This window comes from Helianthus annuus, chromosome 16 (assembly GCF_002127325.2).
Source record: "Helianthus annuus cultivar XRQ/B chromosome 16, HanXRQr2.0-SUNRISE, whole genome shotgun sequence".
In the NCBI taxonomy this organism is placed as follows: domain Eukaryota; kingdom Viridiplantae; phylum Streptophyta; class Magnoliopsida; order Asterales; family Asteraceae; genus Helianthus; species Helianthus annuus.
This window is the reverse complement of record NC_035448.2, coordinates 62,060,735-62,079,624: the sequence shown is the minus strand read 5'-3', so window position 1 is coordinate 62,079,624 and position 18,890 is coordinate 62,060,735.

The following is an 18,890-nucleotide window of genomic DNA, read 5'->3' as shown; positions in this document are numbered from 1 at the left end:
GGAGAAAAGATCTTTATGTCGTTCAAACGATTCAGTTACACTTATAATTAACCATATTGATATCAATTAAATTCACCATTAAAGTTCAAGAGAAACCCAAATTGTTTTTAGCTAATTCGGTAGTCATAAACCACAATATTCGTATCAAACGACACTTATCATCATTCCCAATCTTTGCCCACTCTCAAAACTTGTTTAACATCATTCTAATTCGCGAATTAAACCAAGGGTCAGAGCTAGGGCTTGGAACTTGATTTCACGATATCTTTTTCATTCCTTAACCAAGTAACGTAATTCCAGAGCCAAATTTGGTTAGTTTTTTTGTGCTCTACAAAACCCCTCTATTTATTTCTCTGATAGAAGCCATAATGAATTCGAATTTGATTTGTTGTCATCTTAGGGTTCATAGTTTATAGAATTTGGGGCTTTCGATCTTAGGTTTGTGTTTTGATGAAATTGAAAGTAGTGTGTTGTTCTTTACCTTGCTAGATTAGTTTGTGTATTTTTTGAGAATTTTTAGACATGTTATGGATTTATTATGAATTTTGGACATTTTATATTATATAGAAAATCATATAAAATATAAAATTTTTAATATAATGTATAAAAACTATTGAATTCTGATTTTTTTCTATGAAATACATAAACCATGGAATTTTTATAAATTTCATGACTTTTTCTAAAATTATTTTATAATAAAAGGAATAGTTAAAATATAAAACAAATTAGGTCTTTTACAAATTTAATTATTTTGTATAAAAATTACAAAATAAATATAAATTCTTGATGTATAAATTTGTTGGATGAATTTTACTAGTTTGTCCAAAATTTAAGCATTTACAAAATATGTATGTATAACATAATTAATTTTGTGTTATTATCGTAATTCACGTTTATTTATTTCTTTCTTCAAATACATAGCATTTAGATGATTTATTAATAAATTGACTAGACTTGGCTTATACAACGATATAATTAATTTTATGTTATTATCACAAGTTCTCACATTTACTTAACTAATTTACAAATATTAATTTATTGTTCATGTTGGAAATTATTATATGTAATTTTAGGTTTTACAAAAGCCCCCTAATCATAGGATTTATTTTTAAAGTTTGGTTATGACGAATGTTTAGTATTTTTGTTATTTATATTTCAGGGTAACTTTTATCTTTGTAGATTTCCTCCAAATTCGTGCGGTTTATCCAAGGATCAAATAAACGCAAACTTATGAGTAGATCTAACTTTTCTCCTTTTTATAACTGAACTTTTGGGGAGTATCATGTGTCACATATTTGCATACTTAATCACTTTAATTATCAACATGCAAAGTTAATGTGTTATTATGTTAATGTGTAGTTGTGGTTTGTTTATTTGTTTATGTGAAGTCGCAATCAATTGTATTCTAGCACGTCGTTGTGGATCCACCGGCTGACAGGTTCCCGCCACCATCATTAGATTCGCTCTTTGGGGCTTGAGTCTCGCTGTCACGGCCCCCCGACTCGGTTTTACCCGTTTCAAGAGCCGCGGGACAGAAAACCCGTGGTATTGTTTATTTTGGCAGCGGAAATTTTTTAACAGGATCTTTAAAAAACTGAAAATGCCCAATTATTTTATTTTACATTTTGGGATAAACCCTATAATTTACAACAAGAGTAATTTCACTAGGAAATCCTTGTTTTACAAAAACATGTTTATTTATTTTGTTTGATGAGCCACATTCTTCAAGCTGGTGTGCTACACGACACGTTTCCCTGATTTACAGTATATCACCTGAAACATGTTTAAAAAGATTTTTTTATCAGCGGGGAAATACTGGCGAGTCATTCAATTTGCACAAAAGACACATTGTTATAAATTTACAGCATTAAGGGTTTTTATATTTGCCCCCATCATATAATTAGCTGGTTCAGTGTCACTCGAGCGAATCTATGACTGTGGACATATCACTAATTAGGCTCGCCCACCTAAAGTGATAAATCGTTAGCAGTAACGTGCACAAAACCCCCACATACTGCCAGTAATTAAAGATTAGCAAAGACTTAATCACTACAAAATATAACTGGAAAACATTTAGGGTTTTGTAAAGCAATTTAATAAAAAGAAAATGACTCACTTTGCAAGTTTAGTTGGACAGAACTTTGCCTACTGATTTAGCCTTGTAACCTAATTAAATAACAATGCACACGAAACCAGGTCAGTAACTTAATACAACTTTTACGATAACTCACGAAATCAAAACCCACACGACGAATGACAAAGTATAGCCCAGATTCGGGCAGCACTTAAACATCCATCGGATCGGTTTCAATTGACCGGACATTGCATCATAGCAGTGATCGGGTTATTACCCTGTTGTCGCAGCAGAGCATCGTGCTTGTGTGTGTTTTTGAACGAAACAACGAATATCTCAACGTACGAAATGAATTTTAACGTCGAAACAAGACAGCCATGCAAGTGCCAAACCCCTGCATTATATACTGAATTTTGGCTCCTCTCGCGTGGCGCGCCAGACCCACCTAGTCCTGGCGCGTGGCGCGACGGCTACCCTTTTAGGGTAGGGTAGCCTCGTGTCCCATATAGCCCAGGTGAGTCAATATTCAACGAAATTCGTGACTTACATGCAGATTTGATGATAATTATCAATTAGGGGATACCCCCCTGAGTTTTAGGGGGTCCTGATCCTAGTTTCGATTGTTCTGAAAAATTATGGGTCATGCCATACTACTTGGGGGTCTCAATTAGGGTTTCCTAATGGACATTAATAAAATAAGAAATAATAATTTTGGCGAGAGTTGTTACATCCTCCCCACCTTATTTAAAATTTCATCCTCGAGATTTACTGGAACAAGTAAGGGTATTTCTGTTTCATTTCTAATTCCAGTTCCTAGGTATACTCCGGTCCTCTTTTTGAATCCCATTTAACCTTTACCAGTATCAATCTCTTGTGCTTGAGAAACTTAACCTTTCTGTCTTCTCTTTGTAGTGGTTTTTTGACAAATTCAAATCTTTCATTTACCTCTATGTCTTGAAGAGGTACTATCAGGGACTCGTCAGACAAACATTTCTTGAGATTGGATACATGAAACACATCATGTACTCCAGCTAGCTCATCTGGTAGTTGTAAGCGATAGGCAACTGGTCCTATTCGCTGGATTACTGGGAATGGTCCTATGTATCTTGGGCTTAGTTTTCCCTTTTTACCGAACCGAACTACTCCTCTCTAAGGAGAAACTTTTAAGAGTACCTTATCTCTGATTTGAAATTCTAATGGCTTGTATCGATTATCTGTATAAATCTTTTGGCGATCTCGAGCCGTTTTCAGTATTTCCTTGATTTGAGTTATCTTGTCGGTGGTTTCTTGTACAATTTCAGGACCTGATAATTGATTTTCTCCTATTTCTGCCCAGCAAACGGGAGTTCTACACTTTCGTCCATACAGTGCTTCGAATGGGGCAGCTTCAATGCTTGTATGATAACTATTGTTATAGGAGAATTCAATTAAGGGTAGGTGGTCATCCCAGTTTCCACCAAAATCTATTACACATGCCCTGAGCATGTCTTCTAGGGTTTGGATCGTCCGTTCATTCTGTCCATCTGTTTGGGGATGGTATGCAGTACTTAAATTCAGTCGGGTTCCGATGGCTTCTTGGAAACTTATCCAGAAATGTGAAGTGAAATGACTATCCCTATCCAATACAATGGAGAGTGGAACTCCATGTAAGGATACCATTTCGTCTACGTATAACTTTGCTAATCTTTCCATGCTAAAGGTTTCCTATATTGGCAGGAAATGAGCTGATTTGGTTAATCGATCCACAACTACCCAAATCGCGTCGTTACCTTTCCTTGAAGATCTCTCGATTTCTCTCGATTCCAGTAAGATCTCGTCCTAAATCTTGTACTTCCTTAATCTACACGCACTCCTACACCTTTCTATCTTTTAAATCTTAACTTTTAACCATGAAATCTTTAGATTTGAGGTGTTCTAGGATGATGTCATCATGGTGTTCTTGGGAACTTCATGTTTTGGCTTCAATCCACCAAGAACAACTTGAATCTAACCGATTTCAACACAAATAAACAAAGATCTTGCACAGATCTAGACATATTCACGGTGGAAAGGATTGAGAGAATGTTTTCTAACTTTCTTTCAACTCTTTTACACTCAATGCACTCAAAACCGATAGAATCGGATCTCGTTCTAACCTCTACTCGTTCTTAGTAATGTGTTGGCTCAAGATCTGGATTCTATCCACGAGACCACCGATTTCGGGTTAATCAAGAACAACCGTCTCGAACCGGTTAACTGGTTGAACTTGGGTGATTCCTGTTCGATCAGGTTACTAGGGTCGAGATGGGGTTCTGTTGGTTAACACGTTGTCAAAAGCACCTCGATAAAACTACAAACAATCAAAATGGCCAAGTGAAAGACGAACAGAACGACCAGCACGGAGTGCTATCCGACCGGACTACTGTCCGATCGGACGGCCATCCGAGCGACTGGCCATCCGAACGGCTGACACTTTGGGACCCTCACTTAACCAACTTTATTTAAAGTTTGAGTATTGAACGAATTGCTATCCGATCGGAATACCATCCGACCAGATTACTCTTCGGATCATGAGATACTTGACTTTAACATTTTATCGATTTTTCAAACATGTTCAATAAGGATGCCACCCGACTGGACTGTTGTCCGATCGAGTGACAACCTGCTGTGAACTCGTTCTCACTGAAGTGTCAACCTGTCAGATTGCCGTCCGATTGGACAACCGACCAATCGACCGACCTGAAAGGTAGAGATACTTCAATGTTTTCAAAATGCTACAACAAAAACTTCAAAAGTCAAATCATCATACACAAACACATCCTTCACAAAGGAAGAAACAATCCACTCGAACAGTCATCCGACCGGACTACCGTCTGACCGGACAACTGTCCGACCGGATTGTCAGTGCATGATCGGCTGTCCGACCGGATTCCCATCCGACCGAACAGCTATCCGACCTACAACACTTGCATCGTTTTACGCTTCTCTTATCGTTGTACTATCATTCTGATCAGACTAACCCTACTCTCTAAGCGCTCCCTTCAATCCATCAACCGCTGTGAGTATACTCGATCCCTTTTTGCTTTATGCACTTTTGGGTGTTACATACGTTACTTATACAAAATCACGATTGAACACACTACGCAATACTTTAAACGCTAACCGTTACAGCATGTTATACGTTACTTAATGAATGCTTGTTTGTTATGTTTACACATGGAATGCTGTCTACCTGCCTTAACGACGATAGTACTATAGTTTGGACTCAGCACCCATTCACACAGGGGTTGTTAAGGACAATTATTTGCATAGATTACAGTGGTGATCATGTATTACGAACTGACTTGGGCAGTCAACCCACACTCATTGGTCTCGATAGGTTCATGTCGATAACTAACATGCTTCGTTTTCCTCTATGTACGTGCTGGTTATGCGTAAACTATTTTGAACTCTATATGCTATTGTCAAACTTGTATACTCGCCTTTACACTATGTGTATTGAATTTATTTTAACGTATGTGACAGGTGTTTAGGATGCTTATCTGCTAGGAAACCGATGCTAGAATAAGGCTCTAGAGCTGTCACGGCCCTCAGCCCTGGTTTGACCCAGTCCAGAGCCGCGAGGCAGGAAATCCCGTGGTATTTAATTTAGGCGACAGCGGAAGTCTTGAAATACAGGATCTTTTAATACTAAAAACGCTCGTTTATTTTATTTACATAATTTAGGGATAAAATCCCGGAATTTACAATAAAGTGATTTCACCGGGAAATCTTTATTTTACAAAACATGTTTCTTTATTTATTTATATTGAGCCACTCCCTTAAGCTTGTAGTGCTTCACGGCACTTTTTCCTGGTTTACAACAGATCACCTGAAACATGTTTGAAAAATGTTTTGTCAGTGGGGAAATACTGAGTGAATCATTCAGTTTACTTAAAACGACGCATTTTGTTATAATTTACAGTATTAAGAGTTTTTACATTTGCTTCTGATATCAACCAACTACCCACAATATTTGTCACTCGACCCATTGGCCCTCCTGTTGTCCAATGGTGTCTGTGACTATGGTCATATCACCCCTTGGCTGCCCCAATGGTGAAGATTATCAAGTATTGAATACAAAACCCCACATACCGGCTGTAATTTGGTGATTACAAAGACTTAATCCCTGTAATTATAACTTTGAAAATAACTTGGAGTTTTGTAAAACAGTTGATAAAAAGAGAATGACTCACATTGCAGAGTTAACGAGCAGTGTATAAGCCTACTGATTAGCCTTGTTTAACCTAATTTAATTAACACTGCACACAAACTGGGTTAGTAACTAATACAGCAGTTACGACAATTCACGAGATTAAAACCCTCACAACTAATGGCAAAGTGCGATACTTAAACATCCAGCGGATTCACAACAAATGACAGAGTATAGCCCGTATTCGGATAGCACTCAAACATTCAAGTCGAAATCACGACGAATGACAAAGTATAACCCTAATGTGGGTAGCACTTAAACATCTATTAGATAGTTTCAATCGATCGGACGTTGAATCGTAATAGCGATTGAGTTAATACCCGGTATTGAAGCAGCGCCTCGCTATACTAATTGAATTTTCGAGTTTACAGTAGTGAGAATTCGTTTTTACGAAAAGGTTTCGACACCAGTGGACTGTGCATGCAACAGGCTATTTATAGCTGAAATTGGGACTTCACGCGGCCCGCGTAAGCCTTCGGCTTACTTTTACGCGGCCCGCCTGGCCGCCTAGTCGTAGGCTTGATTGGTCACAAGTAGGTTCCCAGCTGGTCAACACGTGGCCCCGGCATCCTTATCCGGTCAACCTTAAGTTGACGCGGCCCGCGTAAGGTTAGGCTATCCCTTACGCGGCCCGCCTAAAACCCGGAATTTTTGTTGTTCTTGATTTTTCAAGCTGGTTAGGGTTTTAGGGGTCCGGGTTTTTATGTATGAATAAATTAGGGACATCTTTGAAGGTCCTTACATCCTCTCCACCTTAATTATAATCTCGTCCTCGAGATTTATTGAAATAAGTGTGGATATTTGCGCTTCATCTCTGACTCCAGCTCCCAGGTGTATTCAGGTCCTCTTTTCGAATTCCACTTGACCTTGACCAGCACCATTCGCTTGTGTTTAAGAAATTTGATCTTTCTGTCCTCTATCTGGAGTGGTTTTTCCACGAATTTTAGTTTTTCATTTACCTCTACATCTTGAAGAGGTATGGCCAAAGATTCGTCAGATAGACATTTCTTGAGGTTGGATACATGAAATACATCATGTACCCCAGCTAATTCTTCTGGTAATTGTAGACGGTAAGCAACTGTTCCTATTAGTTGGATCACTGAAAATGGTCCTATGTACCTTGGGCTCAGCTTTCCTTTCTTCCCAAATCGTACTACTCCTTTCCAAGGAGAAACTTTCAAAAGTACCTTATCTCCGACTTGAAACTCTAACGGCTTGCGGCGATTGTCTGCATAACTCTTCTGGCGATCTCGAGCTGTCTTTAGTCTTTCCTTGATCTGCGTTATCTTGTTGGTGGTTTCTTGTACGATTTCAGGACCTGATAATTGACTTTCTCCTATTTCTGCCCAACAAACTGGAGTTCTGCACTTGCGTCCATACAATGCTTCGAATGGAGCAGCTTCGATACTTGAGTGATAACTATTGTTATAGGAGAATTCAATTAAGGGTAAGTGGTTATCCCAATTACCACCAAAATCAATTACACATGCTCGGAGCATGTCTTCCAAGGTTTGTATCGTCCTTTCACTTTGTCCGTCTGTTTGAGGATGATATGCAGTACTTAAATTTAGTCGGGTTCCCATTGCTGCTTGGAAACTAGTCCAGAAATGGGAAGTGAAACGACTATCCCTATCTAACACAATGGAGAGTGGGACTCCGTGTAAGGATACTACTTCATCTACGTACAATTTGGCTAACCTTTCCATGCTAAAGGTTTCCTTCATCGGTAGAAAATGAGCTGATTTGGTTAATCGATCCACAATTACCCAAATTGCATCATTACCTTTTCTGGTTTTAGGTAACTTAGTAACAAAATCCATTGTTATGAGTTCCCATTTCCATACCGGCATTTCTAATTGTTGTAGTAGTCCTGAAGGTTTCTGATGTTCTGCCTTAACTTGTGAACAAGTAAGACACTTATATACGTATTCAGCTATGTCCTTTTTCATTCCTATCCACCAAAAACTGTTTCTTAAATCTTGGTACATCTTTTTGTTTCCTGGGTGCATGGTATACCTAGATTTATGGGCTTCTTCAAAAATCTTATTTCTTGATTCCCCCTGCTTAGGTACCCAAATTCTTTTCTTGTGGAATCTCCAAATTCCATCGTTTCCTTGTTCTAGTTCCTTTATATATCCTTTCATTCCTTCAGCATCGTCTTTGATTGCTGTTTCTTGAACTTTCTTCAATTGCTCCATTAAATCAATTTGCATATTTAATCTGAGAGCACGGACTCGTGTTTGCTTTTCATGATACTTACGACTTAAAGCATCTGCAACTACATTTGCTTTTCCTTCGTGATATTGAATATCGCAGTCGTAATCGCTTAGGATTTTCATCCATCTTCTTTGCCTCATGTTCAGTTCTTTTTGCCTAAATATGTACCTTCAGCTTTTATGATCTGTGTAAACAGTAAACTTACTTCCATATAGATAATGTCTCCAGATCTTTAGGGCAAAAATTATTGATCCTAATTCTAAATCATGAGTCATATAATTTTCCTCGTGCTTTTTCAACTGCCTGGAGGCATACGCAATTACCTTCTTGCGTTGCATCAACACACATCCAAATCCTAATTTTGAAGCATCACAATATACTTCAAAATCTTCAGTTCCTTCTGGCAGGACTAAAATTGGAGCATTTGTCAACCTTTGCTTTAAAATCTTCTTCTTGTCTAGGTCCCCATTCAAACTTAATTGCTTTACAGGTTAGCTTAGTCAAGGGTACAGCTATCTTAGAAAAATCCTTAATAAATCATCTATAGTATCCGGCTAAGCCTAGAAAACTTCTAATTTCCATAGCCGTTTGCGGGACCTTCCATTTGGTGATTGCTTCTTTTTTAGCAGGATCTACGTGAATTCCTTCGTGATTTACCATGTGACCTAAAAATTGCACTTCTTGCAGCCAGAATTTACACTTCGAGAATTTGGCGTAAAGCTTTTCTTTTCTTAACAAAGTTAAGAGTGCATGCAGATGTTCACAATGTTCTTTCTGATTCTTTGAATAAATAAGTATATCGTCGATAAAGACAATTACAAATTTATCCAAGTACGGTTTACAGATTCTGTTCATCATATCCATAAATGCTGCTGGAGCATTGGTTAATCCGAAGGGCATGACTGTAAACTCGTAATGTCCATACCTAGTTCTGAAAGCAGTTTTAGGTATGTCTTCTTCTTGTACCTTCAATTGATGGTATCCGGATCGTAAGTCTATCTTAGAAAAATATTTAGCTCCTTGCAACTGATCAAAAAGGTCATCAATCCTAGGTAATGGGTATCTATTCTTAATTGTAACCTTGTTCAATTCCCTATAATCGATACACATTCTCATGGATCCGTCCTTCTTCTTAACAAACAATACTGGAGCTCCCCATGGAGAGGAACTTGGTTGTATAAATCCTTTGCTTAATAATTCATCTAATTGCTTTTTCAGTTCTAGCATTTCAGTGGGTGCTAATCGATAAGGTGCCTTGGTTATTGGTGTAGTACCAGGTTTAGATGAATTCTAAACTCTACTTCTCTATCGGGTGGTAATCCAGGTAATTCTTCTGGAAAGACATCTGGGTATTCTGAGACTACAGGGATGTCTTGAAGTTCCTTACTTTTAGTGTTAATGATTACGGAAATCATATACACTACTTCTTGTTTTCTTGAATGACTAGCCAACTTCATTACTGAAATGAATTTTAGTGGCTTTCGAGGTTTATCTCATGTGATTAAAATTACTTCTCCTGTGGGGGTACGAATTTCTACGGAATTCTTATCACAAAGTATTCGAGCATGGTTGGCTACCAACCAATCCATTCCCAACACCACATCGAATCCGGCTAATTTCTTAGGTAACAGGTTTGCAGAGAACTTATAACCTAAAAGTTCTATTTTTCCTTCTTGCAAAACCTTATTTATGTTAACAGAATTCCCATCTGCCGTTTCAACTGTAAAAATCCGCCTAAGGGTGGTTAAGGGTAAATTAAGAGCTTGGCAAAATGAAGTATTGATAAAACTTTGGTTTGCACTAGAGTCGAATAGTACTTTTGCATAAACGTTGTGAACTAAAAACGTACCAGCTTTGACGTCAGGAATTAGTTCGGCTTCCTGAGTAGTCAATTGAAAGGCTCTTGCATTCTTTTTGGTAGCTCCGTCAGTTGGCTTGCCTTTGTTGTCTGCTGGTTTAACCAATTTAGGACATTCTGTTTTGAAATGCCCTGCTTCTCCACAGTTAAAGCAGACTATGGTTTTCTTTCTGCAGTTTTCTTCACTATGTCCTACAGATTTGCAAAAATTGCAGGGTGCATTGCATCTTCCAAAATGTTTCCTTTTGCAATTTCTGCAGAATGTCGGGGTTGAAGATTGCCATGTTCCTCTTCTTTTGAAGTTGTTATTATTACCCGTACGAAATCCTTGGGTAATTTTCTGAGCCAATTCCTTCTTCCTGTTTTCATCTCTGGTGCGTACCAGTTCATCAGTTAGGGTGTTAGCTAATTCTACAGCATCGTCAATAGTGCGTGGTCTCGCAGCTTTAACGATATTACGGATTTCGCCAATTAACCCCCAAATATAACGGGAAATAAGCACCGGTTCTGGCGAAGCCAGGGTTGGTACCACTCTCGCATATTCAAAGAATGTCGAAGTATACCCTCGACAATCTACGCCTACCATACGATGGCTCAGGAACTTATTTGCCATTTGTTCCTTTTCATACTCGGGACAGAATTTTCTTTCTACAAGATTCTTAAATTCTTCTCAGTTCATGGCATAGGCCATCCTTCTTCCTTTTGCTTGTAATACTGTGTTCCACCATTCTAGTGCCCCCTCTTTGAACAAATTGGACGCATACATGACCTGATCGTCCATGTCACATTTACTTATTGCAATTACTGCTTCGGTTTTCTCTAACCATCGCAGTGTTGCAGTGGCTCCTTCATTACCTGCAAATTCTGCTGGTTTACAGGCAAGAAATTCTTTGTAAGTGCAACCAGGCGTTGCAGCTTTCATTTTCTTAAGAAGTGGGGCTTGCCGTGGATTATTGTCATGATTGCCACCTCCATTTATGCTATTACTGCCGTTATCTTCCGGAGTACGTTTACTAGGAATGATTTGTTGAGGTTCAGCAGGTTTCTGAGCAGCAGCCATGATTGCTGGAATAGCATTGGCTATCCCTTGAGCAACAATGTTCTCGATATCTTTCCTAGTCATATATTGATTTTCCTGATTTTGCTCAGATTGGTTTACTTCATTAACTGGTTCATTAGCGTTTTCCATCTGGTAATTATTATAAGTGTAAATTATTAATATCCATAATTGGTATAACAAATAATTACACATATATACAAAAAATTTTACAACACATATATATATAGCCAAAATTGTCGATTTCTCGACTTTCAGTTTTATAGATTATATAGGCATCCTTACACACTGTTTATCTTACAACGTTTTATTTCTATTTTACAGTGTTATATGTTTGTTACTACTTATTATTATACAACCACAACTTCGTAACCAACTATTTCTTTGTCAACTGGCATATCAGTAGCGATGCTCCCTTTCGTCGTATTTCCAGGAAATTTGTTCTCCTATTTCCCGAATCCTATTCCCTGTACCTATCAGTTCTTCACCAAACTGGCGGAGTTCGGCTAAGTTTTCGTTGCTCATTGGCGGATTTGGGATAGGTTCTGGATCAAACTGAGGAAGAAATGTATAAGGACTATTGATTATGTTTTGGAACTACCAGTCGTTCGTCCACCAATCTTCCATTTCTCCTAAAGGTCGGGTGTGGATTAGAGGGTTTGGAATAGTTGGTTCTCAATTTACAGGGAGTTGGGTTTCGGCAGGATAAGGGTAGAAATTGTTGTTGATCGGTCTAATGACATCACAACTTGCCAGTAGGCGATCTATTTCTTCTTGAAATGTTATTTCTTCAGTTTGTTTAGAGCTTTCTCCAATTTCTATTCCCTTTGGCTTAAAATTTTCCTCAATGTCTATCCCTGTTGGCCTAGAACTTTCTCCATTCTCGATCCTTTTTCCTTTATCCACAGGGTTTTCTATCTTTGGAAGTTTCCTAGTTACTGGCTTCCTCCTACGTACTTTCCTCCATCCTACATATCTTCTTCTTTTAGGCTTTACTTTCTCCGGCGATGGAGCTTGGAATTCCATAGGTTCTTCCACATCAGCAAAGTAACCAGTAAAGTCGTTGGAGACTTCGATTGGTACTGGATAGAGATTGAGATTCTGAAATGCTTCAGATAGCTCACTCATGTTGTTTAGCATATATGCAAAATGCACAAAAATGCTAAGTTAAAATCTTATAAGGAAATTTAAATAAACATTCCCTTTATTGCATATCGAAAGACAAATTTTACAAAGGATAACGGAAATTTAAAACACACTAGGATTTATTTATTTATTTACGAAGTAGTGTTTTTCTGGATAGAGATGCTAATACTAGATCAGGCTTATTGGTAGTTTAGAGGTTTGCATTCTCTGCTACAGTAGCTAACATATAAAGATCTGCCCATTTTTCATCTAATTTGTCTTCCTAAGGTGGATTATTGCCTATTTCCTGGATTTTTGGATTAAACCTCACTTTCTTGTATTGGGGTTTCTGACTTTTCCTAATAATCGAATTTCTTTTCTCTGGAGTAAGAGGATTCTCATATTGTGCCTTACGGACAAAGATCCCTTCTTCCAGATTGGCTGGGTATTTTGAGGAAGAGGTTCCTTTTTCTTTAGGTGCAGTATCTAATTTGTGATAGATAGCAGAAAGTCTTTGTTTACCCATACTGTAACTAACAATTAATCAGTTAATAAGACACTTATTCACAGAATGGCAATTAGAAATTCATAAATATTCCTTAATTACTTTAATAGGCGTAAATCAGTGGTAAGCTTAAATCAGTGGCTCTGATACCACCTTTTCCTGTCACGGCCCTCAGCCCTGGTTTGACCCGGTCCAGAGCCGCGAGGCAGGAAATCCCGTGCTATTTAATTTAGGCGACAGCGGAAGTCTTGAAATACAGGATCTTTTAATACTAAAAACGCTCGTTTATTTTATTTACATAATTTAGGAATAAAATCCCAGAATTTACAATAAAGTGATTTCACTGGGAAATCTTTATTTTACAAAACATGTTTCTTTATTTATTTATATTGAGCCACTCCCTTAAGCTTGTAGTGCTTCACGGCACTTTTTCCTGGTTTACAACAGATCACCTGAAACATGTTTGAAAAAGGTTTTGTCAGTGGGGAAATACTGAGTGAATCACTCAGTTTACTTAAAACGACGCATTTTGTTATAATTTACAGTATTAAGAGTTTTTACATTTGCTTCTGATATCAACCAACTACCCATAATATTTGTCACTCGACCCATTGGCCCTCCTGTTGTCCAATGGTGTCTGTGACTATGGTCATATCACCCCTTGGCTGCCCCAATGGTGAAGATTATCAAGTAATGTATACAAAACCCCACATACCGGCTGTAATTTGGTGATTACAAAGACTTAATCCCTGTAATTATAACTTTGAAAATAACTTGGAGTTTTGTAAAACAGTTGATAAAAAGAGAATGACTCACATTGCAGAGTTAACGAGCAGTGTATAAGCCTACTAATTAGCCTTGTTTAACCTAATTTAATTAACAATGCACACAAACTGGGTTAGTAACTAATACAGCAGTTACGACAATTCACGAGATTAAAACCCTCATAACTAATGACAAAGTGCGATACTTAAACATCCAGTGGATTCACAACGAATGACAGAGTATAGCCTGTATTCGGACATCACTCAAACATTCAAGTCGAAATCACGACGAATGACAAAGTATAACCCTAATGTGGATAGCACTTAAACATCTGTTGGATAGTTTCAATCGATCGGACGTTGAATCGTAATAGCGATCGAGTTAATACCCGGTATTGCAGCAGCGGCTCGCTATACTAATTGAATTTTCGAGTTTACAGTAGTGAAAATTCGTTTTTACGAAAAGGTTTCGACACCAGTGGACTGTGCATGCAACAGGCTATTTATAGCTGAAATTGGGACTTCACGCGGCCCGCGTAAGCCTTCGGCTTACTTTTACGCGGCCCGCCTGGCCGCCTTGTCTAGGCGTAGGCTTGATTGGTCACAAGTAGGTTCCCAGCTGGTCAACACGTGGCCCCGGCATCCTTATCCGGTCAACCTTAAGTTGACGCGGCCTGCGTAAGGTTAGGCTATCCTTTACGCGGCCCGCCTAAAACCCAGAATTTTTGTTTTTCTTGATTTTTCAAGCTGGTTAGGGTTTTAGGGGTCCGGGTTTTTATGTATGACTAAATTAGGGACATCTTTGAAGGTCCTTACACGAGGCCAACAAATAGTTGTCTGTACAAATGAAATCAAGAGTCTCTAGAAGCAGATAAACAATTGCTCTATTTGAGAAACCTGAGTTGTCGAAACAGAACTATTTGCCTAGATTTTGTCTGTAATAATTTGTTTACCTTTTGAGACATGGTATGGGACATGTTACTTTAAATTGATTGGTAATGATTATTGTTATAGAAACATCTGGACAATCTGTTTCGCACAGTGCCATGCCCCGATGATTCCGCCATCGGTTCGGGTGTGATAGATTGGTATCAGAGCCATAACTATAGGGAATTAGGCAAGAATCGATCTAGTCCGAGTCGATGTCTTAGAGATCTAGTCTATAGTTAGGAACCAACAAACCAACTCATGCATCTCCAGTAGGGATTATGTATGAGCTTACTTGTTAATTCTTCGCTATTCTCGCCTACGCTACACTATCACTGCACTCGAAGTATCATTTGTGGATAGGCGATTAAGTCGAGATTAGGTGTGAAAACCGCAAACTCTCGATTAAATTGCTTGTTTGATATGTATTTATCTATAAAACGCGAGAATTCGCGTTGAACCAAGAGTGAAATCCATACTTTAGCGCGGATTTTCGTCTCTATTTTTATCAAAATAGGGACAACAGTTGTTAAGTCAGGGGTGAAACCCGAACCTTGATACCTATTTCCGACTTATTTTGGTTTTACAAAACTCTCACCAAAGTCTCGACGGACTGCAACGACCTGAAGTTACTAGACGACTTGAGGGAAGCGCGCCGAACGCCCAAGAATCGAGGCCGAAGCACGATCTTGAAAGTCGAAAAGTGTCCGACAAGTCTTTGAGAATAGTCGAATCGCTTTGGGTAGTCAATGACAATCTACTCCTCGATTTTTATGTGTTTCGATTCTGAGCCCGCAACTGCTGACTCTGATGACTCGTCGATTTTATGTATTTATGTGCATTTATTTGCTTATGTGTTTAAATTTTGGGGAAATTTTCGATTTTTGCTTTCACTTCGATCAACGCACACCACTCGCATTGCTTATTTATCTCAAAATGCTAACAAGTCGCTACTACCATAAGGAAATGCCATACGCTATGATGCTCGCTATACTACACGCTTATACTATACTAATCGCTATGTTAAATGCGATCGCTATATTCGAACGCTCGTGAACTTTGAATAATAGGGTTCTGTATTCTGACTGCCTCTGTGATTACATGCGTACGTGTTTCTGTGCTTCTATACCCTACGTGCCTATGTGTTTATGTGAATCTGTGATTTCGTGCCTATGTGTTTATGTGATTAAGCGTGTTACTGAGCTTTAGCAGTACTAGACGTGTGAGGTGAGAATCGATTAAACTATGTCTGAGACCTATGACGATGTCTGTTGCAGATAATGTCGTCATCTGGACACTGACATCCACGACTCACTCGCCAAGAGCAATGGGACAAACGCCTTGCTGCCATCCTCGCTAAACAAGTGGCCAAGGTTGTCCCCCATATTGTGAGTGAAATTTACGAGAATGTTAGCAAATCGTCTGAGGAGTCCAGAACCGAAGCTCCTAAAGTTGCTACCAAGACTGCTTTCAGCTTCAAGCAGTTCAAGGCTTGTGGACCGAAGGAATTCACTGGAGAAGATGGCCCAACAGCTATGTTCCAATGGTTCGATTCCATCGAAGTCACCCTCCACCAGAGCGGATGTCCTGAAAATCTCGGTACCCTAAACGCAACTAGCGTCTTCCAGTCCCGCGCTCTAGACTGGTGGACGACCGAACGAAACAAACGCGGGAATGATGCAGCTTATGAGCTGACTTGGGAAGAGTTCAAAGCCATCATGATGGACGAATTCTGCCCTCCCCATGAACGCCAAAAGCTGGAGGACGAGTTCTGGAATATCAAACAGAAGGAAGGTGACAACGCTGCCCTGACTGCTCGCTTTAAGCAGCTCAACATCATCTGCCCCGATCAAGTCAAGACTCCAGACATGTCGATCAAGAAGTACATCCGAGCTCTACCCGATTGTGTTGCAGATTTCGTGCATGCCGCAAAGCCAGCAACGATTGAAGAAACTTACTTGCTTGCCGCTGAAATCAACGACAAGCGGGTAAAAGCTGTTTTTTGGGATAAGCCTTCCAAGTCTCTGCATCAGGCTACCACTGCACCAACCACTGAAACCACCACCGCTCAATCGTCAAGGTCCTCACGCCGCAGGAAGAAGAAGAACAACAGCAGCTCCAGCAACAAGAACTGTGTTGTCACCACCACTCCTGCTCCACTACAAGCCGTACCGGCTCAGCAGCAGTCCCACCACCGCCCAGCTCCGATCACTCATGCACCGCCTGCTAAGCGTGCACACACAGGCCCCCACCCGGTTTGCCCAACATGTTCATATCATCATCCGGTGGGTCTTGCCTGTCGTTTCTGTGCCCACTGTAACATGTACGACCACTTTACTGCCAACTGCCATACTGGTCCCCGCAACACCGCAGCTCCTGCCACTGCTCATCAAGCTCTGCTCCCAGCCCCGCAAGGCCATCAAGCGGCTCAGGCACCCGCGATCAATGCCCGAGTCTGCTTCGCATGTGGTGATCCCTACCACTTTGCAAACATGTGCCCGAATCGGGTTGTGAAACAAGAGCCCCAACAGCAGCAGCCTCACCACCAGCAGCAGCCGCAACAGCAACAACAAGCCGCACGCGCCAGAACGTTCAACATCAATGCGTGCCAAGCTCAGGCTGACACCAACGTGGTCAATGGTACGTTCCTTGTGAATGGTATTTATGCTTCCTGTTTGTTTGATACTAGAGCCGATAATTGCTTTGTGTCGTTCGAATTCGAGAAGCTTCTTAGTCGTAAGCGCTCCTATCTCTCCTCGACATTCGAAGTTGAAGTCACCACTAGAAGAACTGTCGCTGTTAATTCTGTTCTCCGTGATTGTACTCTTGAGCTCAACAATCACATCTTCCCAATCGACCTTAGCCCGATGCAACTCGGAAGTTTTGACGTCATAGTAGGCATGGACTTTCTTCATGAAATCCATGCTGAAGTTGTGTGTTTTGACAAGATGATTCGATTCTCGCTCACAAATGGTGATTTACTGTGTATTTATGGTGAAACTGCTTCAAAGGGTCTCAAGCTCATGTCATGTGTCCAAGCTAGCAAGTATCTCCGCAAGGAATACAGAGCTTTCTTGGCTAACATTGTAGTAGCGGAGGAGGAAAAGAAACAGAAGATTGAAGTAAAAGATGTCCCTGTGGTCCGCGAATTTCCTCAGGTGTTCCCTGATGATCTTCCTAGTTTACCTCCAAGTCGGGATATCGACTTTTGTATCGACCTCATTCCTGGAGCCAACCCTGTTGCCAAAGCTCCTTACCGACTCGCACAGTCCAAAATGGGTAAACTCTCAAACCAACTCCAGGAATTACTTGAGAAAGGCTTCATTCGCCCGAGCACCTCTCCTTGGGGCGCGCCAGTCCTTTTCGTTAAAAAGAAGATGGGTCGTTCAGGCTGTGCATCGACTATCGGGGAATTGAATAAGCTAACCATCAAGAACCGCTATCCCCTCCCCCGTATTGATGACTTGTTTGATCAGCTACAAGGTGCTACGTGTTTCTCGAAGATCGACCTACGCTCAGGCTATCACCAGCTACGCATTCAGGAGGAAGATATACCCAAAACTGCTTTTTGCACCCGTTACGGCCACTATGAGTTCGTTGTTATGCCTTTTTAACCAACGCACCCGCGGTTTTTATGGATCTGATGAATCACGTGTGTAAGCCATTTCTAGACCGTTTCGTCATCGTGTTCATTGACGATGTCTTGATCTATTCCAAATCAAAAGCCGAACACGCGCAACATCTACGTTTGGTTCTCAAACTACTCCAGGGGAATCAAGTCTATGCTAAGTTCTCCAAGTGTGAATTCTGGCTAGAGGAGGTTCAGTTTCTGGGTCACATCGTCAACAGTCAAGGGATTCATGTCGATCCTGGGAAGATTGAAGCAGTCAAGAGTTGGATTACGCCAAAGAACCCGTCCAAGGTCCGTTCATTTCTCATATTAGCGGGCTATTATCGACGATTTAACGAAGGATTCTCAAAGATCACTGTGCCGCTTACCGCTCTTACGCATAAAGACAAGCCTTTTGTTTGGGGAACAAGGCCCAGGTACCCGTTTATTTTTTCAGCAAAACTTTAAAATTAGCTGAAACAAAATACCCTCCCCTTGAAAAACTTGCCCTAGCCCTAGTTC